The 24,615-nt window shown below is 45.4% G+C and overlaps 1 protein-coding gene and 1 long non-coding RNA gene across 2 annotated transcripts in view; one reads left to right on the forward strand and one right to left on the reverse strand.

Moving 5' to 3' along the window:
• Positions 1-24,615, forward strand: part of IGF1R (insulin like growth factor 1 receptor) — a 259,450-nt gene that overhangs the window by 146,026 nt on the left and 88,809 nt on the right. The window lies entirely within an intron of this gene.
• On the reverse strand, positions 22,157-22,870 carry LOC115301949. The gene is made up of 2 exons (XR_003913365.1): positions 22,396-22,870; positions 22,157-22,302 (listed from the first exon to the last, which is right to left on the reverse strand). It is a non-coding gene; the product is annotated as an uncharacterized LOC115301949 (long non-coding RNA).

Raw genomic sequence — 24,615 nt, forward strand, 5'->3', positions numbered from 1 at the left:
CAGTTGGGGTAGGGCAGGCTGTCAGGAGTCCCCCATGGCTCCCTGAGCCGGGGGCATTCCAGAAGGGAGCATTCAGTGAGCCCAGAGCACACGATGTGAGAGCCATTGCTGGTGCACGACACTTGCAAAAACAGCGTTTGCTGTTATGAAGCCCCACTGCCTTAAAATGTGGCTTTCTGTGGTGGCAAAATGAGCTTTGCATAGTGTCCTTACTTCGGCATTATCTAAACCAGTGAAAAAAGTGAGTAACGTGTAACCTTTAGGAGGGAAATAAGTGCCTTTCTTTTTTTTTTTTTTCAAGTTTATTTATTTTGAGAGAGGACACAAGAGAGGAAAGGGCAGAGAGAGAGAGATAGAGAGAGAGTGCCAATCAGGCTTCACACCACCACTGCAGAGCCCCGGGCTAGAACTCACGAACTGCAAGATCATGACCTGAGCTGAAGTCAGACATTTAACCCACCGAACCTCCCAGGTGCTCCCCGCCCCGCCCCCCCACCAGAGTACATTTGTGCAGGCTGCCAAGAAAGCCATTTCTCTAGTCTTGTCTCGCGTTCACCCTTGTCACCATCTGGAAGGAGTTCGGGGTGGTAGGTCTTGACGGGTCACCCTGCCGTGTTTAGCCAGTCTGCTGCAGATTGAGAGCCTTGTGAAGCAGACAGACAGACGTGCGAAGCCCTCTCGAAGTGCGTGGGAGGGGCAAGCTGCCTGGTGCGCGCGTCCTGGTCACCTGCTGCAGGGCCCGGAGAGCCGGCGCCTCTCTTCCTTGACACGTGGGGGCCACGCCCCTCCTGCCTCTGCACATTGAGAAAAGAAGTTCCCCAGGGGCTTCTGGGTGGCTCAGTCTGTGAAGCGTCTGACTCTTGATTTCAGTTCTGGTTGTGATCTCACAGTTCTTGGGTTCAAGCCCCACGTTGGGCTTTGCACTGACAGCACGAGCCTGCTTGGGATTCTTTCTCTCCCTCTGTCTCTGCCCTGTGTCCTTTCCCTCTCTCTCTCCCTCCCTGTCTCCCTCCCTCCCCCACCTCTCTGTATTTCTCTGTCAAAGATAAATAAAGTTTATTTTTTAAAAAAAAGTTCATCTGCTTCTCGGAGGTTCTGGGAAAGGGGCTTCTCCCTGACTTCTCGGCTCCCTGGCTTCTGTACTGTTGGCTTCCTGAGGAGACTGTTGTCCTTTCCATCTTCCTAAAAAGGAATGACTCCAGGCATCTTCCTTTCAGATAAACTCCTTCCTGTGCCTCCTTTTCCGTGTGTTTTGTTTTGCTTTTGTTTTGTTTTTCCCCTGTAGATAGAAGTAACAACATCCTGACTAAAAAGTTCCCTGTTATGATCCTGAAAATGGCCTCCTTGGAAAATTCCAGAACAGACCCCTTAATCTCTATCCCTAGACAGACACGGAAGCAAGTGATGTGCATTCCTGGCAAGCTGAACACCCACCAGTTTTGAACAATGTAAACGTAGAAATCTATGCTACGTACATTTATTTTTTAAATTTGTTTTTACTCCTTTACATCCTTTAATAAGGGAGAGACTTCCTTATTAAAACCAATTTCACTCAGAGTGGGCTCAGAGAAAAACAATCTATTGTCCCGTAGAGGTCAAGGCCGTGCTCAACAACAGGACCATTGTTCTGCTGTAGTTTGGTTGGGGGCACAGGGGGAATGTTTATAAAAACAAACTTCGGAAAGGAGCAGGGGACAGTGAAAGGTTTTGTTTACCTGGTGCTGTGAAGTTAAAGTACTCATTTCGCCTGAAGAATAATGAACTGCAGAGTTGTAATTTAAAAAAAGGTTGATGTAATTGATACATTAACAGCCCATGCTTGAGGTTTTCCTCTCTCTGGGGTAGGACAGCCATGTACTTATTTTTCTGAAGCCGAAATCAGAACTGTTCGTCGAAGGTAGAAACAAGCCTCAAGAAACACTGTCTTTTGGCAAAGAATGACAAAGATCCTTGTCCTGTAGACCAGTGTGTATGTGCATGTGTGCGTGCCTGTGAGCGTGTGTGTGTGTGTGTGTGTGTGTGTGTGTGTGTGTAGCACTTTCAGGAAAGATCTTGAAATGAACTCTTAGAACAAAACCCTGTTGCAGAGTCCTTTTTACGGAGGTGCGATTGGATTCGTGCAGGCATTCTCCTGTGAGCCCAAGATTTCCAAAGTTGAAACGTAGTCATAACATGACTCTTGCACTTTAACCGTATCTGTCTTCATCTGGGAGTAAACATTTGTAGAAAATCTGTAGAAACGCTACCGTGCTCTTGTGTCTTTGTGGTTTTACCAAAGGGCCATGTAGTGTGTGACCTGGCAAATGGGATTCAAAGTGTTCTTTTTGTCATCAGATTGCGAATTTAATTTGGAAAGCTGCAAGGGACATTTCTTCTTCGTGGCAGTAAGGCGTGTGTCCTGTTTGATCACCGGCGTGTGCTCCTGTGCTATTCTATTTGCTGAAAAAGCTCTTGGCCAATCTTTCTTCCCTTAACCTGTTGTTTGTTTCAAACTGTAATCCCCAGGGTTAGTCTTTCTTGCATATTTTTTTTCTTCCACCTGAAAATAAGAATTTTGGCATTTCATTGGTATTAGTGAGACTCCTACCCAACATGGCAGGATATTCTCTTACCGTAGCAGGAGTAGGGTGAATTCTAAGTGGAGTCCATCTGTCCGTCAGCCTGTACTAGTGTGCGCTGTGCGTGTGTGCCCAACACGGAGCGTGCCCCCCAGGGATCACAGAAATAAATAGGACAGAGCTCTTTTTTTTTTCTTTTTCTTCTATTTCTCATTGGTTTAAAGGCTTGCCAGTTCTGGATTGCATTGAAAAGGAAATTTCACATGTCCAGTTGACAGTTCCAAATATTTTGAAGTCTTCTTCCAGTACTCTCCTTCCCTGTGTAGACGGGATACCTGGCTTTCCTTCATTCTTAACTTGACTGCAGAGAGCAGCCCCTATAGAAGAGGGGAAAAAGTATCCATGTGAGATTTCCTTTGCTAGCACTGCATGGACCAGAAGAAATTCACTTCTGGTTTCCTCTGAGCTTTCTTCAGAGTGGGATTGGTTTTTATTTTACCATAAGTAGTAGTATATTAAATGAACAGTTGCTAGAGGAGAAACTACATCTAGATATAGAATTACATTCTTGTCAGCAGTATGTTTTCCTAATAGCAATATAGAAAAAAAATTCTCACCAGCAGCTGAAACATACTAATACCGAGGAAATTCCTGTGAACTGTGTTCTCCACCGCTTCCTTTTGTTTGTTTGTTTTCAGAGCAGATGGGCTTGTTTGCTTTTTGCTTAAACATTAATCAACAATCAATTTATGGCTATGTAAGTGGCGTTAGATAATTCTCATTCTGACTACAGTAAATAATATCTATTTGTTCATGTTAGATAAGTCCGGGTGGCAGTGAAATGTAAAATAGAATTACATGAGATATGACATATGGCTATGTGTTTTATAAATTAATGCTTTTATGCATGTGGGAGGAGAAGTAATTTAGTTTACTGACAAAAGGAAAAGCAGAGGAAATTCCAGAGAAAGAGCAGGATAGCAAGTCTAAATAAATTTGGAAGATGAAGAGAATATGATAATTCAGTTGCGTCTTTTTAATATACCATCCCAATTTATATGTTGGGATAAGAAGCAGGAGAAAAGGAATATTCTAAGTGCTGAACATTTTAATATTCTCCAAAAGTGCTCTTAGAACTCTCCTGCTGACCAAAAAAAGAAAGAAAAGAAAAGAAAAAAACGAAAACAAACTGGGGTTTGGGGTGAGGGCATTGTCAGTATAGATGAATACATTTTTTACAATCTTCTAGCAGACTTGCATATTTATAACTAAATTGCTTCAGCTGGTCACCCCTGTGCAAATGTAACTAACATTTCCTTGATATTAGAAAATGAAAAATTAAGTTTTGCTGAGTGATATATACATAATATAGACTCTATAAAGATATACACCCTTTATGAAATACTTAGAGAAAATGAGAGATTATTGAAATGAGTATTAATGCTCCCTTTTTGTAGATCTAGATCTGTTAATTGCAAGAAATCTGTTTTTAAATCAATCAATGGGAACTTTTTATATCTTCTCTAAGATTCATTTAGCCTTGAAAAAGGCCAAAAGTTTAATGAAGCTTCTAAATGCCAATCTTTTCTTCCTTCTGTAGAGAATGTACTCCAACTATAATTACATTTGCATTGTTTAAAATATTAGTAATTCTACAGCCAGCCCTCTGAGATAAGCCGAAAAATGTCAAAGGGGAAGCTTGAGGGCATCATCAGGCCCCCTCCAGACCTTCTCCACACACCACTTGCTGATTCATCAAAGGATTTCATGGGAGGGTTGTCCCCCCCTCCCCCAGCTTTATTGAGGTATAATTGACAAATGAAAACAATTGACCACCTTACCGAGGGGGAACAAATTGATGTTTTGATATGTATACATTGGGAAATGATCCACAATTAAGCTCATTAACATACCCATCACCTCCTTTGAGATGTAGTTACAATGAATATTTGGGCTTAGTTAAGGATCTGCCCGGGAGGAAGATCTGGGCAGTGACCAAAACTTTTGTAAACTCTTATGCTTCTGTTAGACACAGAAGGGGCTGGGTCACGCCTAGAGTAGGGAGAGGCATAGCACATACAATTCTAGTACTGTCTCCATGTGTAGTTATGAACAAAGCACACATTCCGACTTCCCCAGTGAACTGTGCCTAGGAATTTATTTTTCATTTACCCTAATTCAGGATCAGGGCTGGCATGATAACTATTAAGGAGCCTTCTGTGTGTGCGGTTTGGAAATTGAGTCCGTCTGTCCGCACACCCCACCAGCCTTGTGTATTCTTTCTCCCTCCCCCACTTTCTCTGTCTTTCTGATTTGCAACCTTTCCTGCCAGTTAAGAAGGGCCTGTGAAGCACTCTTTGCAGTTGTTGGGCAACTTACTGTTCTTCTGCCGCTGCGTCATCACGTACCTCCATCCGTTTTCGAACACCTCACCTAGTGATCTTGGTGGGGAAATTACAGTGATTAATGCTCCAACTCTTGTTTGCCCAGAAGTGTTCCAAAGTAGTATTTTTTAAAAGCTCTTCGAAGATATTTTTTTCTCTCCTAGTAGAGACAGTGAATATTAAATGCCCCCTAACTGATGAGTTTTTTTGTACTATAAAATTGAATTGGCAGCTTTGCGAAATAAAAATGTAGAGGTATGAGCTTGGTTAAGGCTCACAATTTCACAACATCCTTGAGTTGCCTTGGATGGTTTGTTTTTTGTTCTTATTTTATTTTATTATTTTTAAAAAATAATTTGTTATGTCTTTTATTTTTGAGAGACAGAGACAGAGTGAGCGGGGGAGGGGTAGAGAGAGGGGGAAGACACAGAATCTGAAGCAGGGTCCAGGCTCTGAGCTGTCAGCACAGAGCTCAAAGCGGGGCTCGAACCCATAGACCGCGAGATCACGACTTAAGCGGAAGTCAGATGCTTAACCGACTGAGCCACCTCGGCGCCCCTGTTTTTTTTTTTTTTTTTTTTTTTTGTATTTTTCTTCTGTTGTCATGTGACTATTACCAGTAGCTGTGTTTCACTTAATGTTGGCTTTTTCTAAAAGTTGTATTGCTAATTTTTCTATAGCTTCTCTGATATCAACCAAAGGAAAGAAACTTTCTTTGATTGTATATACTTTTCTCCCCACCCTCTTATTGACATTAATATCTTTCAAATGGCTTATAAAAGTTTGAAATTACACCGTGCCATCAGCTACACATACAAAGCAGACCATGTCCACGTGCTGGCAATCCATTTGTAATTTGTGTTGTTTAGCACCTTTAACATCCTCTGCCGATTCCTTGCCGATTCTGCTAGCTGATAAAGTGATAAGGCATCCCCGATGTGGCTATGCTTCCCTGGGCAGTGGCCAGTGTAAAGGCACCACAGCGCAGCTTTACTGAAATAATAAAGGAGGAAGGAGAGAATTTAAGGGTAATGTAGTTAAACATAGTCTTTCCTTTAGTGCCTGTAACGGACTACCGTGGGAGGAATTTAGGGACAGGAGACGTGCAGCTCTCTCCCCAGCAGCACCACTAACCAGTGGCTGACTTGGGGCGGCCTGTTGGTTGGCTTCTTCTGCGTCACCACAGAGTGATACCGAACACGCTGTCCAGTCTCTAGCTCACACAGCCAGGGTTGCTCAGAGGTCCCTGTGTGGGGAAGAAGGTGGTACTGCCGGACTCAGGGACACACTCCAGCAAGCGTAGAACTCGCTGGGTCTCTTACACTGCCTGAAAACAATGTTGGAAAGCCAGTGGAGAGCCCTCCCCGTTTGCCCCCAACCCAGGATGAATTTTAACAGTTTAATCAGTCAGTGTGATGAAGGGAAATTGCACAAACAGTTTCTCCAGAGATGTTTAAACACATTGGTGAATGCTCTGTTATTGACTTGGCATAAATGAGGAACAGCCTTGACCCAGGAACATGGTACTAGGCTCTCAATTATCATATCTGCTCCAAAGACAAAGACACAACAGTCCCTTGTTTACAGGGAGGTATCTAAGTATAGGTACAGAAGCACCCGGATGCCACGCGGGCTCCAAGCTGCATCAGCTGCGCGGCTCTGTGCTGATAAACTGGGAGTGTCGGGCTGAGCACTATCAAAAAGAGAAAAGCTCTGCCTGCATTTGAATCTGAGCTCTTCCCACTTATTTGCAACGGCCGCTCCTTGTCTGTAAAATGGAAATGATCATACCTGCTGCCCACGATGGGTGGGAGGGTAAATTAAGCCAGACAAACTGTAACTGCCCAGCCTTCAGTAAATGTTCACATATAGCCAGAGATTTGTGATTTGAGGCCTTTCTGTTTCTGGTCCCAGAATTGTCTGGTCTGGCATCATGTGGGGATTTTTATTCCCTCCTTTCCCCCCAACATTTTTTTTTCTTTTAAGGAGATTCCATGTCTAGCGTAGAACCCAGTGCAGGGCTTGAACTCACGACCCTGAGACCCATATCTGAGCTGAGATCAGAAGGCAGATGGTTAGCCCACGGAGCCACCCCAGCACCACTCCCACCACATTTCCTAAGCACTGTCGTTGCAGGCTGGATTTTCCTTCAGACTTGGAGGTGCAGTTACGAATACAAAAGATTTACTCAAGAGCAACACTTGCAAAAGGGACAGGGGAGGAGGAGATGACGGATGTGGGCTGGAGGTGAGGGGGGCCTCTTACCAGGATTCTGATCTGACAAAAGTTTTATTGGCTCCCAAGGAGCTCCGAGCAAAGAGGGCCCATGTGAGGAGTCTCTTGTTGGATGGATATAACCAGGTCCCTAGGACCACTGCTGTGCACAAGGGCTGCCCTAAGACTGTGACCTTGGCCAGAAGCTGAAGTGGACCCTAGGAGAGCCAGCAGCTGGAGGCTGTCGGCTAGTGACACTGTGTAGCTGGACAGGGAGTCCTTCTGAGAGGGGATCCAAGCCATGCATCTGTCTCTGCCCGTCAAGCCCTGATATTTAAAGTTGGGACCTCTAGATTTGAAAAATACATGTTTTGGTTATTCTTATTAAAACACATGGCAATGGGACAGGAAGCCATTTCTTGACTTGTAGAATACCGCGTTGAGTAACCACCTCATGGGAGGTTGAACCCATTACTCACAGTTTACCTGTTCCTACTTGAGTGCCAGTCTCCTTGGATTTTACCTGGTTTCGATGTACGCTCTGCCAATATATTACAGTATAGCCAAGATATTACCGTCCCCGGCAGGCCTTCAGGAAGGCATGAAATCAGCTATTCATGATTGTTAGATCAGTGGTTAAATTTTTTCTGCTTATTTTCCCTCGCCCCTCTAAATCTATTGGGTCTAAATTTTAAGGAATACCATCTTCTTTTTGCTAGAGTCCTATCTTGGCCGCTTCAGCAATATGCCCCACAGCATTTGATATCCTTGTTTTTTGAATGCCAGCTCAGAATGGGTTACTTCGATGGTTGATTAGGAACCTTGTCCTCTCTTTATTGTTAGGAATATTCAACCTTTGATTTTTTTTCCCATCCCACTGTATTTTTCTAAAGGCACAGAATAGAACTTCCTCTGCTAGAAACAACATACAGTTTAGCTATAACACAATCCTACAATATGCAAGTAACTTGTTAGCAGATATTATAGAAGATAAGACTCTATTTCCAATTAAAACAGAAAGAGAAGGTTTAACGAGAAAACTTACCAGGGCACCAGGGTGGCTCAGTTGGTTAGGTATCCGACTTTGGCTCAGATCATGATCTCACAGTTCATGAGTTCAAGCCCCATGTCGGGCTCTCTGCTGACAGCTCAGAGCCTGGAGCCTACTTGGATTCTATGTCTCCCTCGCTCTCTGCCCCTCCTCCTCCCTCCCTCCCTCCCTCCCTCTCTCCCTCTCTCTCCCTCTCTCTCTCTCTCTCTTTCTCTCTCTCTCTCTCTAAAAAACAAATAAACATCTAACAAAAACAAAACTTACTGTTATTAAACAAATCAAAAGACAACTTGAGTAAATGCAAAGATATACTATATTATTAGACAGGAATAATCAGCATTATCAAGATGTCAGTTCTTCATAAGTTCATTTTATAAGTTTACTGTGATCCAAACACCAGCAGGGTTTTCTTTTTTTCTAATTAGACTAATTCTAAAGCTGTCATGGAAAATAAAAAAACGAGATAACCAAGGAAACTGTAGAAGAACAATGGGGAGCCCTACCTTTATCAGATATTAAAATAGTCCATAGAGTCTTAATTAAGACACGGAGGTACTGGTGCATGAAGAAACAGGCCAATGGAACAGAATAGATGATCCAAATATAGACAAGTACATATGGAAATTTAGTATTTGATAACGGTAGCTTCTGAAATCAGTTGGATAAAGATGAATGCTTCACTTACTGGCATTGGGGCATGGGTAACCATTTGGAAAAAAAATCAAGTTGGGTCTATCCATCATGCCATACACGACATTAAATTCCAAGTGGATCCAAGGCAAAAATGTAAACAACACAACTATAAAAGTCCTAAAAGAACACAGGGGAATTCCTTTGTAACCCTGGGGTAGGGAAGGCCTTTTAAGTCACAATACATAATCCAGGAGCCTGAAAAGAGAATATTCATAAGCATGATTTTTTTTAAAAAGCAAAAGCAAAAAACTTCTGCATAGCCAAAAACCATAAGCAAAGACAAATGCCAAGCTGGAAAAGATATATGCAACTTCTATCACTGACAAAAAGCTAATCTTCATACTTAACACACACACACACACACACACACACACACACACACACTCTGACTCAGCAAATTTGGGGAAGGCATTTACCCAACAGATATACTTGTATACACGCAAACTGAAAATTCTGCAGAATTATTCATTATAGCATTGTTTGATATGGTAAAAGATGAGAAATAACCCAAATACTCATCAATAAGGAAATGGATGGCTGAGTTAGGATAATGGCTTCCAAACTTACGTGCTCACTAGAATCACTTTAGGATTTTTTTCCCAAAGTTTAGGTCACACCCCAGACCAATGAAATCAGGCTCTGTAAGGTGGGATACAGGTTTCTTTTTCTTTGTCTTTTTAAAAAAAATTTTAATGTTTTTATGCTATTTTTGAGAGAGAGAAAGACAAAGCATGAACAGCGGAGGGGCAGAGAGAGGGAGACACAGAATCCGAAGCAGGCTCCAGGCTCTGAGCTGTCAGCACAGAGCCCAATGCAGGGCTTGAACTTACAGACCTCAAGATCTGAGTTGAGCCTGAGTTGGATGCCCAGCCGAGTCACCCAGGCGCCCCTTCCTTTGCCTTTTTGAAAGTGCCCAAGTAATTACAATGTACAGATAAGTTTGGGAACCATTAAATTAAGGCTTATCCATCCAATGGAATATTATTGAGCTGTTAAAATAGAAATCTCCATGATACAGTAAGTGAAGAAAATAACAAGCAGAACAGTATGTATCGAAGTTCATCATCTGTGTAAAGAGAGAAATATTAATACTGGTATTTGTCAAATGCTCAAAGCAAAGAGCTCTGAGAAGGAAGATTCTGTGTTGGGTCTCTTAGATGCCTTTTCATTTTCATTTCTGAGCCATGTAGTTATTACCTATCCCAAAACACTGGAATTGAAAAATAAGTACCTATGCTAAGAGGCTTAAAAAAGGGTTCATTTTTACTATTCAAAGTACTAAGTTTGTCAGTAATGATGCATCCTTTCCTGCCATTCTGTATCCATTTGGGAGTCTATACAGGATGACGCACATAACTGTCACACTGGGTGCAAACAGGGACAGTGAGTTTCAGATATGGAACCTGGGATTCTCAGAGCACCTGAAATATCTTGGGTCAAGTGAGGAGCATAGTCCTGTCTGTCCATCTCTCATAGGTTTACTCTAGTGTCCGCCTTCGGGTATTTACTAAAGCATACCCTCCCCAAAAGCTTGGTTGACCTCCGCCCGGATACCGTGCTGAGTGATGTGGTCTGCTGTCACTTATTGTGCCCAAAGTTAATTTGGAACTTCTAGGATGTGCCAGGCATTCCTCTAGGTGTGCTGGAGACACAGTGAGTACAGCAGATGAAAAGTCCCTGTCCTTCTCGGGGCTTGCGTGCCAGGGACGGGAGAAGACAGACAGACTACAAAGCCAACAATTGGATGATAAGATAAGAAGGATGATAGTTAAATCTCATGAAGAAAATTAAACAGATCTGTGTGATAGTGGTCAGCAGGTGGGCACGGTGGGGCGACATCTGAGCTGTGACCTGAAACGTCAAGAGGCAGCCAGCCACTCACAGACATAGAGGAGCCTTCTGGAAGAAAAAACAGGGAGAGGGACCCAGCAGCAGAGAAGAGCCCAAAACACTGCCTGTGTCCGTCCGGAGCCCAGAATGTATTGGTTTAGTCGATACCTGGCAGCCCCACTTTGTGAATCTGTCTTTCTGCTCCTGGCTCTTTAGCCAATCTTGTCGGAGAGAGGTACTAGAGAGAGGAGAGGATGCACCGGACGGTCTGCAAAATGCTCTGTGGGGAGTGGGGTGCTTGTGGAAGGTCTGCCCAAGGCAGGAAGTGATGTTTAGGCAGAGTAGGGATTTGCAAGTAAAGAAGGCAGAAAATGATCAAACTGGCAAAGGAAACAGCATGAGCTCAGAACAGCTGTGTGTCTGTGGAAAGAGCCTCTGAGTGACCGGCAGGGCCCCCGATCTGGGGGTTTGGGGGAGCCCATTAGCAAGGAGCCAGTGGTGGGAGAGCATGAGGAATTGACTGGGGCGGGTGGGGGGCAAGGAGAGGATGAGGACGGCTTGCAGATGTTGGGCAAGACTGGAGTGTGCTCATGGTGGGTGTGTATCTCCAGGAGGTGCACAAATCAAAATATGACCCGGCCGGCCCTTGCTTTCAGGACGTGCGGGGTCTGCCTGGTGGACTGGAGGCTCTGACAATGGCATTGACAGAAAGGCAACCGATTTCAGAACAGTTCCGCAGGGCCCAGGGAAGCCATGGAGAACAGTGGCCTCTCCCGGGCAGGCAGGGGTAAGGCCTATGAAGCAGAAGGCACAGTCTGAGGGAAGGGTGTGTGCAGCTGGCTGAGGAACCTGTGACAGGAACAGAGTGACTGGAGGGAGGGGTACTTGAAAGGAAGGAGGCTGCTGGCCTCAGCTGGGGCCAGGCTAGAAGGACCAAAGAGGGCTTACTCTTTATGGGTGGGCGTGGTGACTCGAGGGGCGGAGAGGTGACCCTGGGACTGCTTGGGGTGGACAGACACCACAGCCTGGTGGAGAGCATGCACTTTGGGGGTGATGAAGAGGACCCTCACCCCCACCCAGGTGGCCAGTTTGCCCTAAGCTCTATCCTGCAGGGAGTCTTTTGTACCTTTTTTTTTTTTTTTAATGTTTTAAACTTGGACCATCTGGCCATCTGGCCACCAATGAGAGAGCATCATCCATGTAGAGTCAGCGGGGAAACAAGTGAAGTGGAGATCCCTCCTGGGTCCAGCTTGCTGGTCCCCTTCTCTGGCCTTCCCTCCCCTCCATCGGCACAGGGAGGGGCCTCTCTGGAATCTCTCCTTTGGAGGTTGCTTGTGTAGACCTCTGAGGTGGGAGGTAGCCCCAGGAGCCGCCTCCACAGAGGAGCAGAGCCTCCATGCTGGGAGCTGCAGATTTTCGCGCCAGGGTCCTGAAAACCGCCAGGCCGGGATGAGGAATGGATTGTGATTCAAGTCAAAGCAGATGGGGAATTACCTTCGCCTGCAGTATCCTGGGTGAACTACACCCTCTATGGAAAATGCAAGTTAACCGCTTATTTCTTGTCAAGTGAGCTTAATACCGTCGTCTGGAGTTTTCTTTTTATACATGCTGCGGAACACAGGCACCTCCGAGTGAGATCACAGCTTGAGAAACTTGCGATGAATCGGTCTAACAGGGTATCTGATTCACCTCTGTGCCATTAACAGCGTATTGTGTAAGGAAACAGTTTTTCGTACAGGTATTGAAATCAACTTTAGGAAAAGCCAGAACTAGCAATTGAAGGTGGAGGAGGGGTGCAGCTGGCAGGAAGGAAGGTCAACTAAATTGGCTCTCGCTCCCTTTGGAGAGTTTTTAAACCCAAAGAAGAGGAGGAGTAAGAATCCGTGGCAACAAAACCCTTTACGGTTTTTCACAGAACAAAAATGATGTGAAGCTGCAAGTCAGCAGTTCTTGCCCAGGGGCTCTAAAGGACGCCCACCCGCGTTTCCTTTACTGGGCAGCTCCTCATCGCCTCCCCCTGCGGGTTCCTTTTGTCTTGGGTGCTGCCCCCAGCTCCGGGGCGAGGGTGAGCGAGCTGGCATCCTGCGCCCTCCCCACCGCGGTGGACCAAGGTTGTTTACTACTTTCTACTCCGAGTAGCACGCCAATCACGAGGGCCCGCCCTCCTCGCCGTCCAATCAGCTCGTTGGGAAAGGCCACCTTTCTGCGGGGCCCGGGCAGCGACTGGCTGGGGCAGCTGTCAGTCAAGCGGGCATCCCGCAAGGATGCGGCAGGAGTATTAGGGACGCGATCACCAGAGCGGAGGAGGAGTAACCTTCCCCATAAACAAGCTGTGGGGCCCCCCCAATAAAGTAGGGGGTGGGGGCTTCGGAACACTACCCAGTCCTGGGGCCCCACTGGAGCAGAGCGGGCTGAGCGCAGAGTCGGGGAATCCCTCCCTCCCTCCCCCCCGCCTCCCGCCCGCCACTGCTGCCGCTGCAGTTGTAAACACGTTTCCCTCCATGTCTGTTTTCCCTTTTCCCTAACAGGGGCCATTACTGGCTGCTGTTTACCAAAATCCCGTAGGGCAGAAGCATCTTTCCGGCCCTCGTCCTCCATTGCCCTCGCCTCCCTGCCCTTGTTCTGGCCTTTTTCTTTGCCGCTCTCTGGTCCGCAGCGTAGAGGAGGCTGGGTTGTGATCAGTCTTGTTTTCCTTTTATTCTTGCCCATGTGGGACAAGTCATGCTTTGTCAACGTGCACCATTTTCTGTGGAGATCCTGCTTCCTTTTGAAATTGCGTTCCTGGGCTAGACGGATTTTGGTTAGGGACGCTGCGGCCCAGGGAGCCGCAGCTCTGGAAGGATTGGGTGGTTTTTTGTTGTTGCTGCTGGTTTTGGACCAGCATGCTCTTTTAATGCTGCGTTTTCTTCTAAGATGGGTCTTGAATTCTTTACCCTTGGGTAGATTTGAGATAGGTGCACCCTCCCACCCCACACCCCCAAAAAGGGGGCAGCACTGTATTGAACTAAATGTTTTTGTACCTTCTTCTGTGATCTGAATCAGGTTTCCCATTTCCAGCTGCACAATGTGGTTGTATTCAGTGTGATAGGGGTGTAGTGGACATGAATTATTTGCGACAGGGCTGCCTGGAAGATGCGGAGCGGAGTTTGCGTGGCCTGGAGCAGCTCCAGTGTCTGAAGCTCCTCTGTTCTGTTACACAGGCTCCAAGCAGGAAGCGCAGGCAAAATGGCAAAATACAGCATGTGGCATTCGGTTCAAAGATGCCCTTTCTAGGAGCTGCTATTCCATATGACATCCAGCCTTATTTAGCTTTTCTTTTTAAAGGAAAGGAAAAGTTATGTGAAGGTGGCTTATTTGGGATATTCTGTGAGAAGCCTTGTTCAACAACAACAAAAACCACGATGATTTTGAGGTTCTGGCTTGCCGAGGGGAGGTTAGGCCTCCTGTGTGTTCTGAATCACAGCCACGGAGAGAGAAAGTATCGCGTCCTGGTTTATAGAAATTGCAGGAACATCCCCTCGAGCTGCAGTCGTGGGGGAGGGATGGAGTTTGGGGCCCATCTCAGCCTCGAAGCCTGTGTGCTTTTTCGGTGCTGGGGCACTGGAGGTGTTGCCAGGGAAGGAAAAGGGTTGAAAAGATACATTGCAAGTATAAATGTAAGAAATGGCACGTGGTGGCCGGGATTTGCAAGAGCAGCTTCCAGACCTACTTAAGCCCCAGGAAACATGTCCTATTTCAAGTTAGCCACCACATCTGATTTGGATTTCTCCCTCCCTCTCTCCCTTCCCCCTTCTCCCTCTCCCCTCCTCCCCCTCTCTCTTTTTCCTCCTCCAGTCGTCCATTTGTACTCTCTCCTCTGCTAGGAATATTTTTCCACAATGATCAAATTCATGTATATCATGGTGTTTTTGTCAGAATGGGATCAACTGTCACTTCACGATTTGATAAAAACAGCTCCTGTGAGTTGAGAGGTGAGGGCAGGTGAGGAAGAGGGCCAGAGTTCAGCCTCATGGTCATGACGTTCCTGGCGGCATCATCGCAGTCTTGTGATGCTAACTGACCTAGCAGTCGACTGAAGGCAGAAAGACGCTCTCAGGACGTGTGCTATAGGGATGTCTGCTCTGGCTCCTGGCCCTCATTAGCTCAGCCAGGCAGTTTCGTATCTGTGAGCCTCTGTGGCCCCCTGCGTGAGATCGGAATCATGTGTCTACGCCATCTCATAAGGACCAAAAGAAATACCTTAAGAAGTACACCTGCCCTTCTCCTGGGCCCGTGGAGGTTCCCGAGGTCCTGGCTTACCACCCCCACACACATCTCTCCTCTGTATCATCTCCTGGTTCTTTGCTCCATGGCCATCTCACGTGAGCCTGCTGCTTTTCTGCGTGGCACAGCGAGCTCATCTTTTGCTGGGTTTCTGCGTCACCTGCTCTTTTCTGGCCAGGTCAGCCTGTTCATTTTTCCATGCCAACAAGCCTCTACGTGCCAGTAAGTCACGTCTGAATAACCGAAGCATGTGTCCCTGCTGGAGAATGCCAGGGCACGCGGGTCTGGGAGCCAACTGGCTTTCTCCGGCTCAAATAAGCAGGGGGAAGCCGCAGGGCCCGGGTTGTTCAGCTCCTCAGTGACTTGAGACACATTTTGAGTCACCTGGGGAATCTCCTGAAATCACGCCTTTAATCCCCACCCCAGTGTCGGGTTCCCCCTTTCTTTCCCACATGACTGGGCTTTGCGCCCTCTGCGATCTGACTTTCGCCTGCCCTTGCCTCCGGTCCCCCAGCCCCGGCATGTGCCTGTCTGCCAGCTGCCAGAGTGCCCAGTGTGCCTGTGACCACAGCACACGTGGAGTGACTTACCTGGCCTCTCCAGTTCCAAATGGCCCCATCTTCTAGAACCAATTTCAGACTGTCCCTCATGGCGCCAACCCCACTGCACTAACCCCCTCACCTTCTAGAGAGTTCTGTTCTCCCCCACTTCATGGGATGTGAATGCATTCTTGTGATGTGTCCTCCACAGTCTCCTGTTCACCTGTTACTTTCTAGGTGTTTCCCGGGCCCAGGGAGAGGCACTATTATATAATGGCGTTCTGAGCTGTTGAGTCAGACACACTGGCACCCCTGACACATGACTGCCCCCTCGAGCCTGTCTTTCCACATCTGTAGAAGGGGGTGATAATACCGTCCCTGTGGGGGAGCCATGAGGATTAACTCTGTTTGGCACTGAGTTCGCCCCTAGTAGGCACTCAGTAAATGTGAGCTTTTGCAAGTGTTGTTGTTTCTTTGGGGATTTTTGTTTGTTTGTTTTTTAGTCAGCCATAGAGAGACATTTTACCAACTTTGCAGGACCAATGAACAATTAACTGAGAACTATGCACAATCACTTATTAGGGAGTCCCACTAATGTTCATTTGTCTTGTTTATCGGGATAGGTGCTTTGGTTATACTTATACTCTTTTGCATCCCATCTGGCAAACCCTCAGTAAATACCTATTTTTAAAAATTGCTCTTGGTATGTGTAAATTTCAGATTTTTTTAATGAAAATGAATGCTTCTGGGTCAGACTTCTAGAAGTTTCACTTTGAGGGAATTGGGGCCAAACAAGAAAATCTGAGCCCCTGTGTTGCGTGACCAACACCTGGGGCCCAAAGGATCCCGACTGACTCATTATCAATTGTGTTTTTAAAATAACAGGGTTATTGGGTATAAGTTCTGAGCAGTGAGAAAAAAACGATAATGTCTGATGTGCGGCCAGCAGCTAGTAGGCCTGCAGAAGCAAGCTGGCCCCTGGTGCGGGATGGCCACAGGGGCCAAAGCATGAAGCTGCCGTATAGGGGGCAGGGTCACTCTGATTCCCCACTGTCACCATAGAAGGGAGATGGGGTATGCCCAGCTCTGCCCCCTGCCCGTGACCCTAGTACTCAACTTCCCCAGTGCTGGGTACCCTTGAGCCATTAGGACTATTAAGCTTTTTTTCAGCAAACATTTGTGGATGCCTACAGGACAGGTGCTCTGCTAAATTCTGGGGAGGAGGGTGCAAAGATACAGAGCCACTCCCTTCCTTGACAGAGTACTTGAGACCAATGTAGATTTCCCAACCCAGGCGGGAATTGTACAACCAGGCGTTATGACGGGCATGATCCATAATCGTCACCAGGGGAGGCTTTCCAACTGCATGTCTGTAGCTCTGTGACCTTGGACAGGTCACTTACTTTCCCTCAGCCTTGATTTCCTCCTCCTTGCAGCACAGAAGAGACCAGAGGGAGGGGCAGATGAGATCACATATGTGAGCTGCTTCGTGGTATGCCTTTTGCTGTGCCTTTTAGAAGGAGCCATTGCTGAGTATGGAAAATATTGAACCGTAGCACGCATGCTTGCATGAATCGGTCTGCTGAGTTATTTTAAGTTTGCATCTGAAAATAAAGGGTGGATTGCTGTCCAAATATAAAAGAATTGGATCCAGGCTCGAAAAGGATGTTTGCTGTTCTTTAGCAAAATACCATTCTTCTTAAGTTTCATTCAATCATTCCACAAAAATCTGAGCATCTGTTTTGTCCCAGGCACTATGCTTGTAATGGGTGTACAACAGCAAACAGAACACTTGCTTTCTGCTCAGATCGCGCTGACACTTGGACAGGGAATGTAGACGTTAAACAAATAGAAGTGTGATGATGGCCATATAGGGGGAAGCCTGCTGTGTGTTTTAATATTTAACACCTGCTATGTGCGTTAATATTTAAATGTATCTTGGGAAGGTCTTTCCATCTGAAAATAATGATTTGTCCGTTTGCCTGCAAATACCTCCTTTCTCTATAGGCAGTAGGAATCCTGTTCATATTTTGAGTGAGAGATTCTGTTGTTTGGGAAGAGAATGGTTTTACAGTTGAAAGTAAGCTGGAGATGATGCAGAGAAAAGACTATATATTGGGTTTTCCCTGGCGTGGGGGTTGAGGTGGCTCAGGGAAAGTGGCTGTGTGCTAGTGGACAAGTGTTTTAATGAAGCCGCCTCAAAGTAACTCCTAATTTCAGGGGAACCATGTTGTGTACGTCTCTGAAAATAAATGTAAATACCCAAAGCTCATGCCTCTGTTCTTTTGTCTAGACCAGAGCTGTCCTATAGAATTTTATGTAATGATACAAATGTTCTAGATTTTTCCTGTCCAGTAAGGTAGCAGCTTAGCCACATGTGGCAACAGAGCACCCGAAATGCAGCTAGTGGGACTGAGAGATGAATTTCAGATTTCATTTAAATTTTAATTAGTTTAAATTTGAATAGCCACTTGTGGCCACTAGACAATAGATCTAGACAGAAGATTAACTGACAAAACTCTTTCCTCCTCAGTATGTGTTTATTTTGAATAAGGGTAACTAAGACCTGTACATTTCATCTTTCCTGTCATATTTACAGCTAATAAAGGGGGCATGCACGTTTTAAAAAATGCAACACAATCAGACCAGCTGCCTAATTGCACACATCTTCTGGGCTGTGAGCCTTAATGACCTAAATACTCCTAATCACCCAGGGACTATAAAACAAGCAAGTCATCTTCTAGAACTGAACACCAGTGGGTTTCTTGGCTGAGAGAAAACAATCAGGGTCTTTGGGGTTCTATCAAGTGGCAGTTGATGGCTGGACATTCAGAAGCTTTTGTGAAAATAAGCTGGATTTTAGAAATTCTGAAACCAAATTGAAACTTGCATTCGGGTTTTAAATTTTATTGAAGTTTATTTTTATTTCTTCTTTTGGTTCATCTGTTGTTCCCCACCCTCCGCTTTGTTGTTTTCATCAGGTTGGGAGAATAAAGCCTGGCTGGTCAGTTTCAATTTTATTTAAATTCATTTTGTCTTCATTCCTTCTAATCTAGCACAGTCCTGTGTTATACTGAGATCAGAGTACTTCGGGGAAATGTTGAAATACAAAAACATTTTCATGAAAACATTTCCACTTACATTTATTTAATTTTTCTTCTCAATAGAAAAATATTTCCAACTTAATCCTTCCTCTCCCCTCTTGAAATGAATTGCGTGCTTTAGAAATAACATCAATCCACCCAAGTACGCAAGGACAATCTCAGCCACTTAATGGAGATAGAAAGGCTCAGAGCATGGCGGGGTTCAGAGGCAGAGACTGCCTTTCAAGGATGCTGATCAGCATGGGTGGAACCCTTGCGGGGCCCTCGGCTCCCCACACAGCCTCGCTGCAAAGCAGTTGTAGCACTGAGGTCCGGGCCTGCCACGGAGAAATCTCTCCATCTTAACCCGTCAGCATCATAGAACTTCATTTTGAACAACCCGTGAATGTCTGCCAAAGCAGTCGATGATGAAACTTCCTCTTTCCAAACCCCATCTGACATCTGGGACCAGCTATACTAGAAGGTGTTTGAACATGCCATGGAGTGGCTCGCCCGTTTCTTAAGGAGAAAATGGCAAACAAGCCCCTATCAAGGGCAGACTCCTGCCTTCGTTCTGCCCTTTTATTTTGTTGTTGTTCCTTAGTAACTCCAGTTATGAGGAAGCCCAGCCTCAGGGGAAGGTGAGCCTCTCTTCCAAGGAAAAAGCAGATGCTCGTGCCCAACCTAGAAGGCACATCCAGTGTGAGCTCTCCTGTGCTTTCATTCCGGTTACCAAGTGTGGGAACAGGGAGGCTGTGTGGAAATACAGCGCATTCACCTGCATTATAACGAGCAAATGATGTAGCGAGAGCTTACTACGTGCTGGTCAGGCACATTTCATTTAGTTTTCACAATAGCCAGTGGGGTGGATTCTACCAACGGTGTTGTACTGTCGAGCAAGTGGAGGCCTGGAAAAAAATCAGTGGTCCGTCGCCACCCACACCTGGTAGGTAGGAGAGACGGGATCTGGACCAAGATCTCCCCAATCTAAAAATGTATGCTTCCCTTTACTGTAGTCCATCTACAGTCTTTGCACCCAGGAGAGCAAATTTTTGGTTACGTGTCTTCTCCCAAGAAAGAGCTCTTAAAAACAAGTATTTCCAGTTTTTAAGGTTTGCCCTCAAGAGAGGAAAGAAACTGGTGGGTTGCTAAAAGAGTAAGAAAATGAAAAGTAATTTTTTATTGTGGCTGGGGTTTCTGATGAAGTTGTGGTTTTTGTGATATGGTTAAGTATTTCAAAAAATATCAAGATCTCTAGGATTTTTCCTTAAATGAATCACTACTAAAAATCTATGTGTCCCATTCTTCCATGCATTGATTAACTGTAAAGTGATTCAGGTATAAGAGGTTATAGCTTAAATAGAAGAATGTATGACTGTCAGAATTAATTTCCTCAACAAGGAGAAAGATTCAGGCAGATTCAGGGAGTGTGGTTCCGTGGGCCTTTCGTATTGTTAAAGTTTGGTGCAGGCAAAGCCGCATGCCTCGGCCATGGGGACTGGTTGTTCAGGTGCTGACTACTCCTTGGTTCCTAGCTGTTTGATCAAAGCCTTGGGCCGGTTTCATCTGCTCAGATCCAAAACCAGATTAAAACTTCAGACCCAGTACCTAGCATTGAACATGGAAAGTCCAAATGCTGGTACAGGCTCTCTGGGTAGACCTGTGGGACAGGAGCGTCTTAGATACAAATAAGGTTGTGAACCCCGTGACAGCAGGAACTGTGGCGCTCAGAGCGGTCTTTCCAATGTGCTCAATCAATAGTCCGTCCAACGAATGAAAGGACAAAGAGCTACCATCAAAGCCATGGGGACCACTGAGACTACCACACCAGCTCTTGTACGTTGTCGTGCGGGAACTCTTTCCAACATAAATTATGTACTTCTTGCTTCTTACTCTAGTGAATATAATTTAATCATTTCTGGCCAACTTGGGGACATCAGTGAACATATATTGTTGCATTATGCATAATATGGTGATAGCCTTAAGGCGTAGGGGGAGGCAGTGTGCCCTCTACTGAAGATTTCTTGTGTTTATTGTGTTCTTATGGTTTGGCTTTATCATTTTTATGTCCCCATTTCTGTTTAATAGACTTACTGCAGTACAGACAAAAACTCCATCAGCCCCTCTGGAGGTGATTATTTGCTGCTTCCTCTTGGCTGTGGGTACTTTGAAAACACATTTCCAAGCTTTTTAGAATTGTATATAAGACTGGACGCCTGGAGGCTCAATCAGTTGACCACCCCACTCTTGATTTGGGCTCAGGTCGTGATCCCAGGGTCCTGGGATCAAGCCCCACATCGGGTTCCACGCTGAGCATAGAGCCTGCTTAAGATTCTCTCTCCCTCCCTCCCTCTCTCTCTCTCTCTCTCTCTCTCTCTCTCCCCCCCCCCCCGTCCCTCTCCCCTGCTCTCTCTCTCAAAATCAAACAAATACTAAAAGAGAGAGAGAGAGAGAGTTGTACATAAGAGTCAGTAGGCTGTAAGATCTAGCTTGTTTCTGGTCCTCAGCTGTGGACCCCCATAAACATGTTTTTGCTGGATAGTAGAGTACCAGAAGGGTATGGTACCCATCTGTGAGAAGTGTTTTTCCTTCACAAGATCGTGGTTTTTTTCCCCTTTTACTTCTCTCTCTGCATCCACGTCTCTGTCTCTGTTTCTCTGTCTGGTAATACGACCGTTGCTGGAATAATTAAAATTAATGGAGCACATTTATCCACATGGGAGCTATCGTAGTGGTCAAAAAATATTTTCCAAAGGCATACAATCCCCTCTTCTGTATCCTGGACCAGCCCTCAGCACCTAGTTTCATGACAGTATTTTAGAAGGGTCCTCTTATACCTACCTCATGTTCAGATAACTACGCCTGAAGGGGCTTCTCCACTCCCACCTGGTATGGGTTCTCCCCCCCCCCCCACTGTCTCCTCCCGCTCATGGTCTTCCTACTTGGCCCACACCCACCCTGCCAGGCACACTCCTTCATACACTCTTGCTTCCAGTGCCCCTGCACCTCTGCCTTGTCCCAGTAAGGGTCTCCCAGCAGGCCCTCCTCCTGGGGGCTACCACCTTTCCACCTCCATTCCCCTGGACACCTTTCATTGCTGAAGGCTTACGAGCGAACTTGATTTTCACTTGGGAGGCAATGAGATATAACAGGGCCGAGCTCTCAGAGCGAAGCCAACTGCCTGCCACCCCAGGTGCCCCCTCTACTGGACAAGTGACACCAGTCTTGGAGCCTAAACCTCCTGTCCATAGAAAGGAGTCTGCACGGGTCCAGTCAGCACATTCGTGGGGCGAAAGCAGGGGCTTAATCCAGTGGCACCTCACTCCCTTGCCTTTCCGGATTATGGCTTCTGTGTGGCATGGCGCTACAAGAGGTGACAGCAAATTTCTCATCTTCTTTTGCACACCCTGTAATGCTGGGAACACTAGGGCAGAAATGGTTGCTCTCGCGCATTCGTTTCTGGCCTCAATTTTCTATTATTCCCAAATGAGGATCATTTCAGTATCTGAGGGGGGAAAAAAAGTAGATCAAGCTTTTCAGATGAGATTTTAGAGCAGCCCTGACAAACTCTTTTTATTGCCTTCGCTACCACACAGTGGCGGATCAGGAAACTGTAGGGCTTGCAGGGCTGGGAAACTGCTGCCAATGGAGTGAAGATTCTGCTGCTGAAGGAATTTGATCTCTTTTCTGCATAACACAGAGAAAGCAGAAGCCCATATTATCTGTAGCAGATGACAGAGCTTATGTCCAGTTCAAAAAAGAAAATACATTTCTCAGTACCTTTAAAGCAAAAAAGACCCAGTCGTTAGAAGGATCCAGAAGAGGCGTCTGCAGTTTACCGGTGTCCATTTTGTTGCTGCTTTTTGCATTTTCAACCATCTTACTTCCTACTTCCACTCCACCGGAGGATACTTGAGAGATAAATGATCTGTTAGGCAATATGTCAGAATGGCTAGGGCCCTCAGCATGCATGCCCCGTTCTCTGCCGGCCTCGTTAGCCGCTAGCAACAATACTGCTCTCCGAGTCCATACAAAATAGAGATTTGCCTCATCTCCAATTTAGGGGTTTATCTTATTTACAAAATGCTTTGGAGGCCTTTGTCTGGGACAGCGGGGTTGTTAGTAGCTCTGGTCCAGGTGGGAAGCACAAGAAGTTAAGTCTCTCATTCAAAGTGAGATTTCCAGTTCACAAGGGTTGATTGGCATGTATCCTGAGAGCTCAAGAGTTTGTCTTTCAGGGCGGTTGATGACTATGTTGTAGTTGTTTTCATTTCTTTTAGGGAGTTTTTAGGAACTTTTATTTTTTTAACTTTAAATTTGAAATAATTTCAGATTTACCAAAAAAAAAAAAAGTTACAGAAAGTACCACAAGTTTCTGAACACCCTTCACCCAACTCCCCTAAATGTCAACATCTTACTTCTAAAACCAATTGAGGCTTATCAAAACCATACTATTACATGATGCGGCACTGTGAAATTCCAGACTGGATTCAGATTCCACCAGTTGTCCCCTTTCTGGTCCTCTAGCCAGTAGAGGATCCCACCTCACATTTGCTGTCCCGTCTGTTCTGTTTCCTTAAATCCAGGACGTTTTATTCAGTCTTCTTGGTAGCTTACCACCTCCACACTTTCAAAGAGCACGGACCAGTTATTTTGTAGAATGTCCTTCTTCTCTTGGTGTTGGCTTGTGATTAAATTCAGGTTACAGCAAGACCTACAGTGTTAGCAAGACGATCACAGAAGGGCCACTGTGTCCTTCCCAGTTTATCCTGTCTGGAGACACACGATGCCTATATGTTTCATTTCTAATGATGTTAATTTTAATCACTTGGTTAAGGTGGTCTCTGCCACTGCCTTCACTGTTACTACTCTTGACCTTTGTAATTAGGAAGCATCTTTCAGGGGTAGATACTTGAGACTAGCCTGTTCCTACCATCCCTCATTATTCTTTCACTCCCTAATTTTAACACCCATTACTGTGGCATTTGCCAAATGGTGGATTTTTCTATTTCTGTTTTCTACACTTAGTAATTGGAATTCTACTCTGAGGACTCTATGTATTTTTAAAACGAGGGACATAAAACTTTTTAAATAGCAGTGGTAGCTCCACTTTTTCTGGGAGGACAATTATGAATGACATGAAGCAGAAAAATATGCAGAAGCCTGAGAAATCTCAAATAAGAATGTTATTTGAGATGTCGTTGCCATATTTCCCTTCAGAGGAGGTGAAGTTGGAGGGGGGAGATCCCAACTGCTCCCCAAAAAAAGTCCCATTAGTTTTGTTCCTGGCTGCAAGTGCCTCTTGCTTTTTGAGGGCTCAGAGAGAGGACACAGTTGGATGACTGTGTCTAGAGCATAGCCCTGAATGTTTCAGCTGGGTTAGGAAGGCTTATGCCACCATAGAACTTTAATTAATAGTATGAAATTTTATCTCAGCTTTTTTGGCTGTAATTGAAAGGAGTGCTCAAGATACGGTTTCCTTCTTTTAGAATATACACTATTACTGACATGGCAAACAATTTCGAGAAGTCTCCCACCCCCATTTAATTAAATTTCAGCAGCCCAAACTCCAATGTGTGTGAAGAAATCATTATTTTGAATTCTTTATCACAAAAATGTTAAAATTACTCTTAGAGGTTTTTTTTTTTAATTGGGCTATTCTTTGTGTTCCTACCAGTATGATTTTAAGAAATACTTATACTTATACCTTGAAAGGATGAATCCAACCAATGTGATTTTTAAAAAATATTTTTACTTATACACAACTACATTATTTTATCGAAGCTCATGCATTTATTTGAAACGACTTTTGTATGGCTACATTTTTAAATATCCTGCAGTCCATCCCAGTTTGTAATTTTATCATCCCACTCTGGCAAGATCACATTCGGTACATTAAATTCCTGCGGCCCTCATTTTCCCCTCGCTGATGTTTGTAACTCCTCGCGGATTAAATTTTAGGAGCTGGAACTAGAACTGTTCCATTAGGGAAAGAAAAAA

Source organism: Suricata suricatta, chromosome 9, assembly GCF_006229205.1.
Source record: "Suricata suricatta isolate VVHF042 chromosome 9, meerkat_22Aug2017_6uvM2_HiC, whole genome shotgun sequence".
NCBI lineage: Eukaryota > Metazoa > Chordata > Mammalia > Carnivora > Herpestidae > Suricata > Suricata suricatta.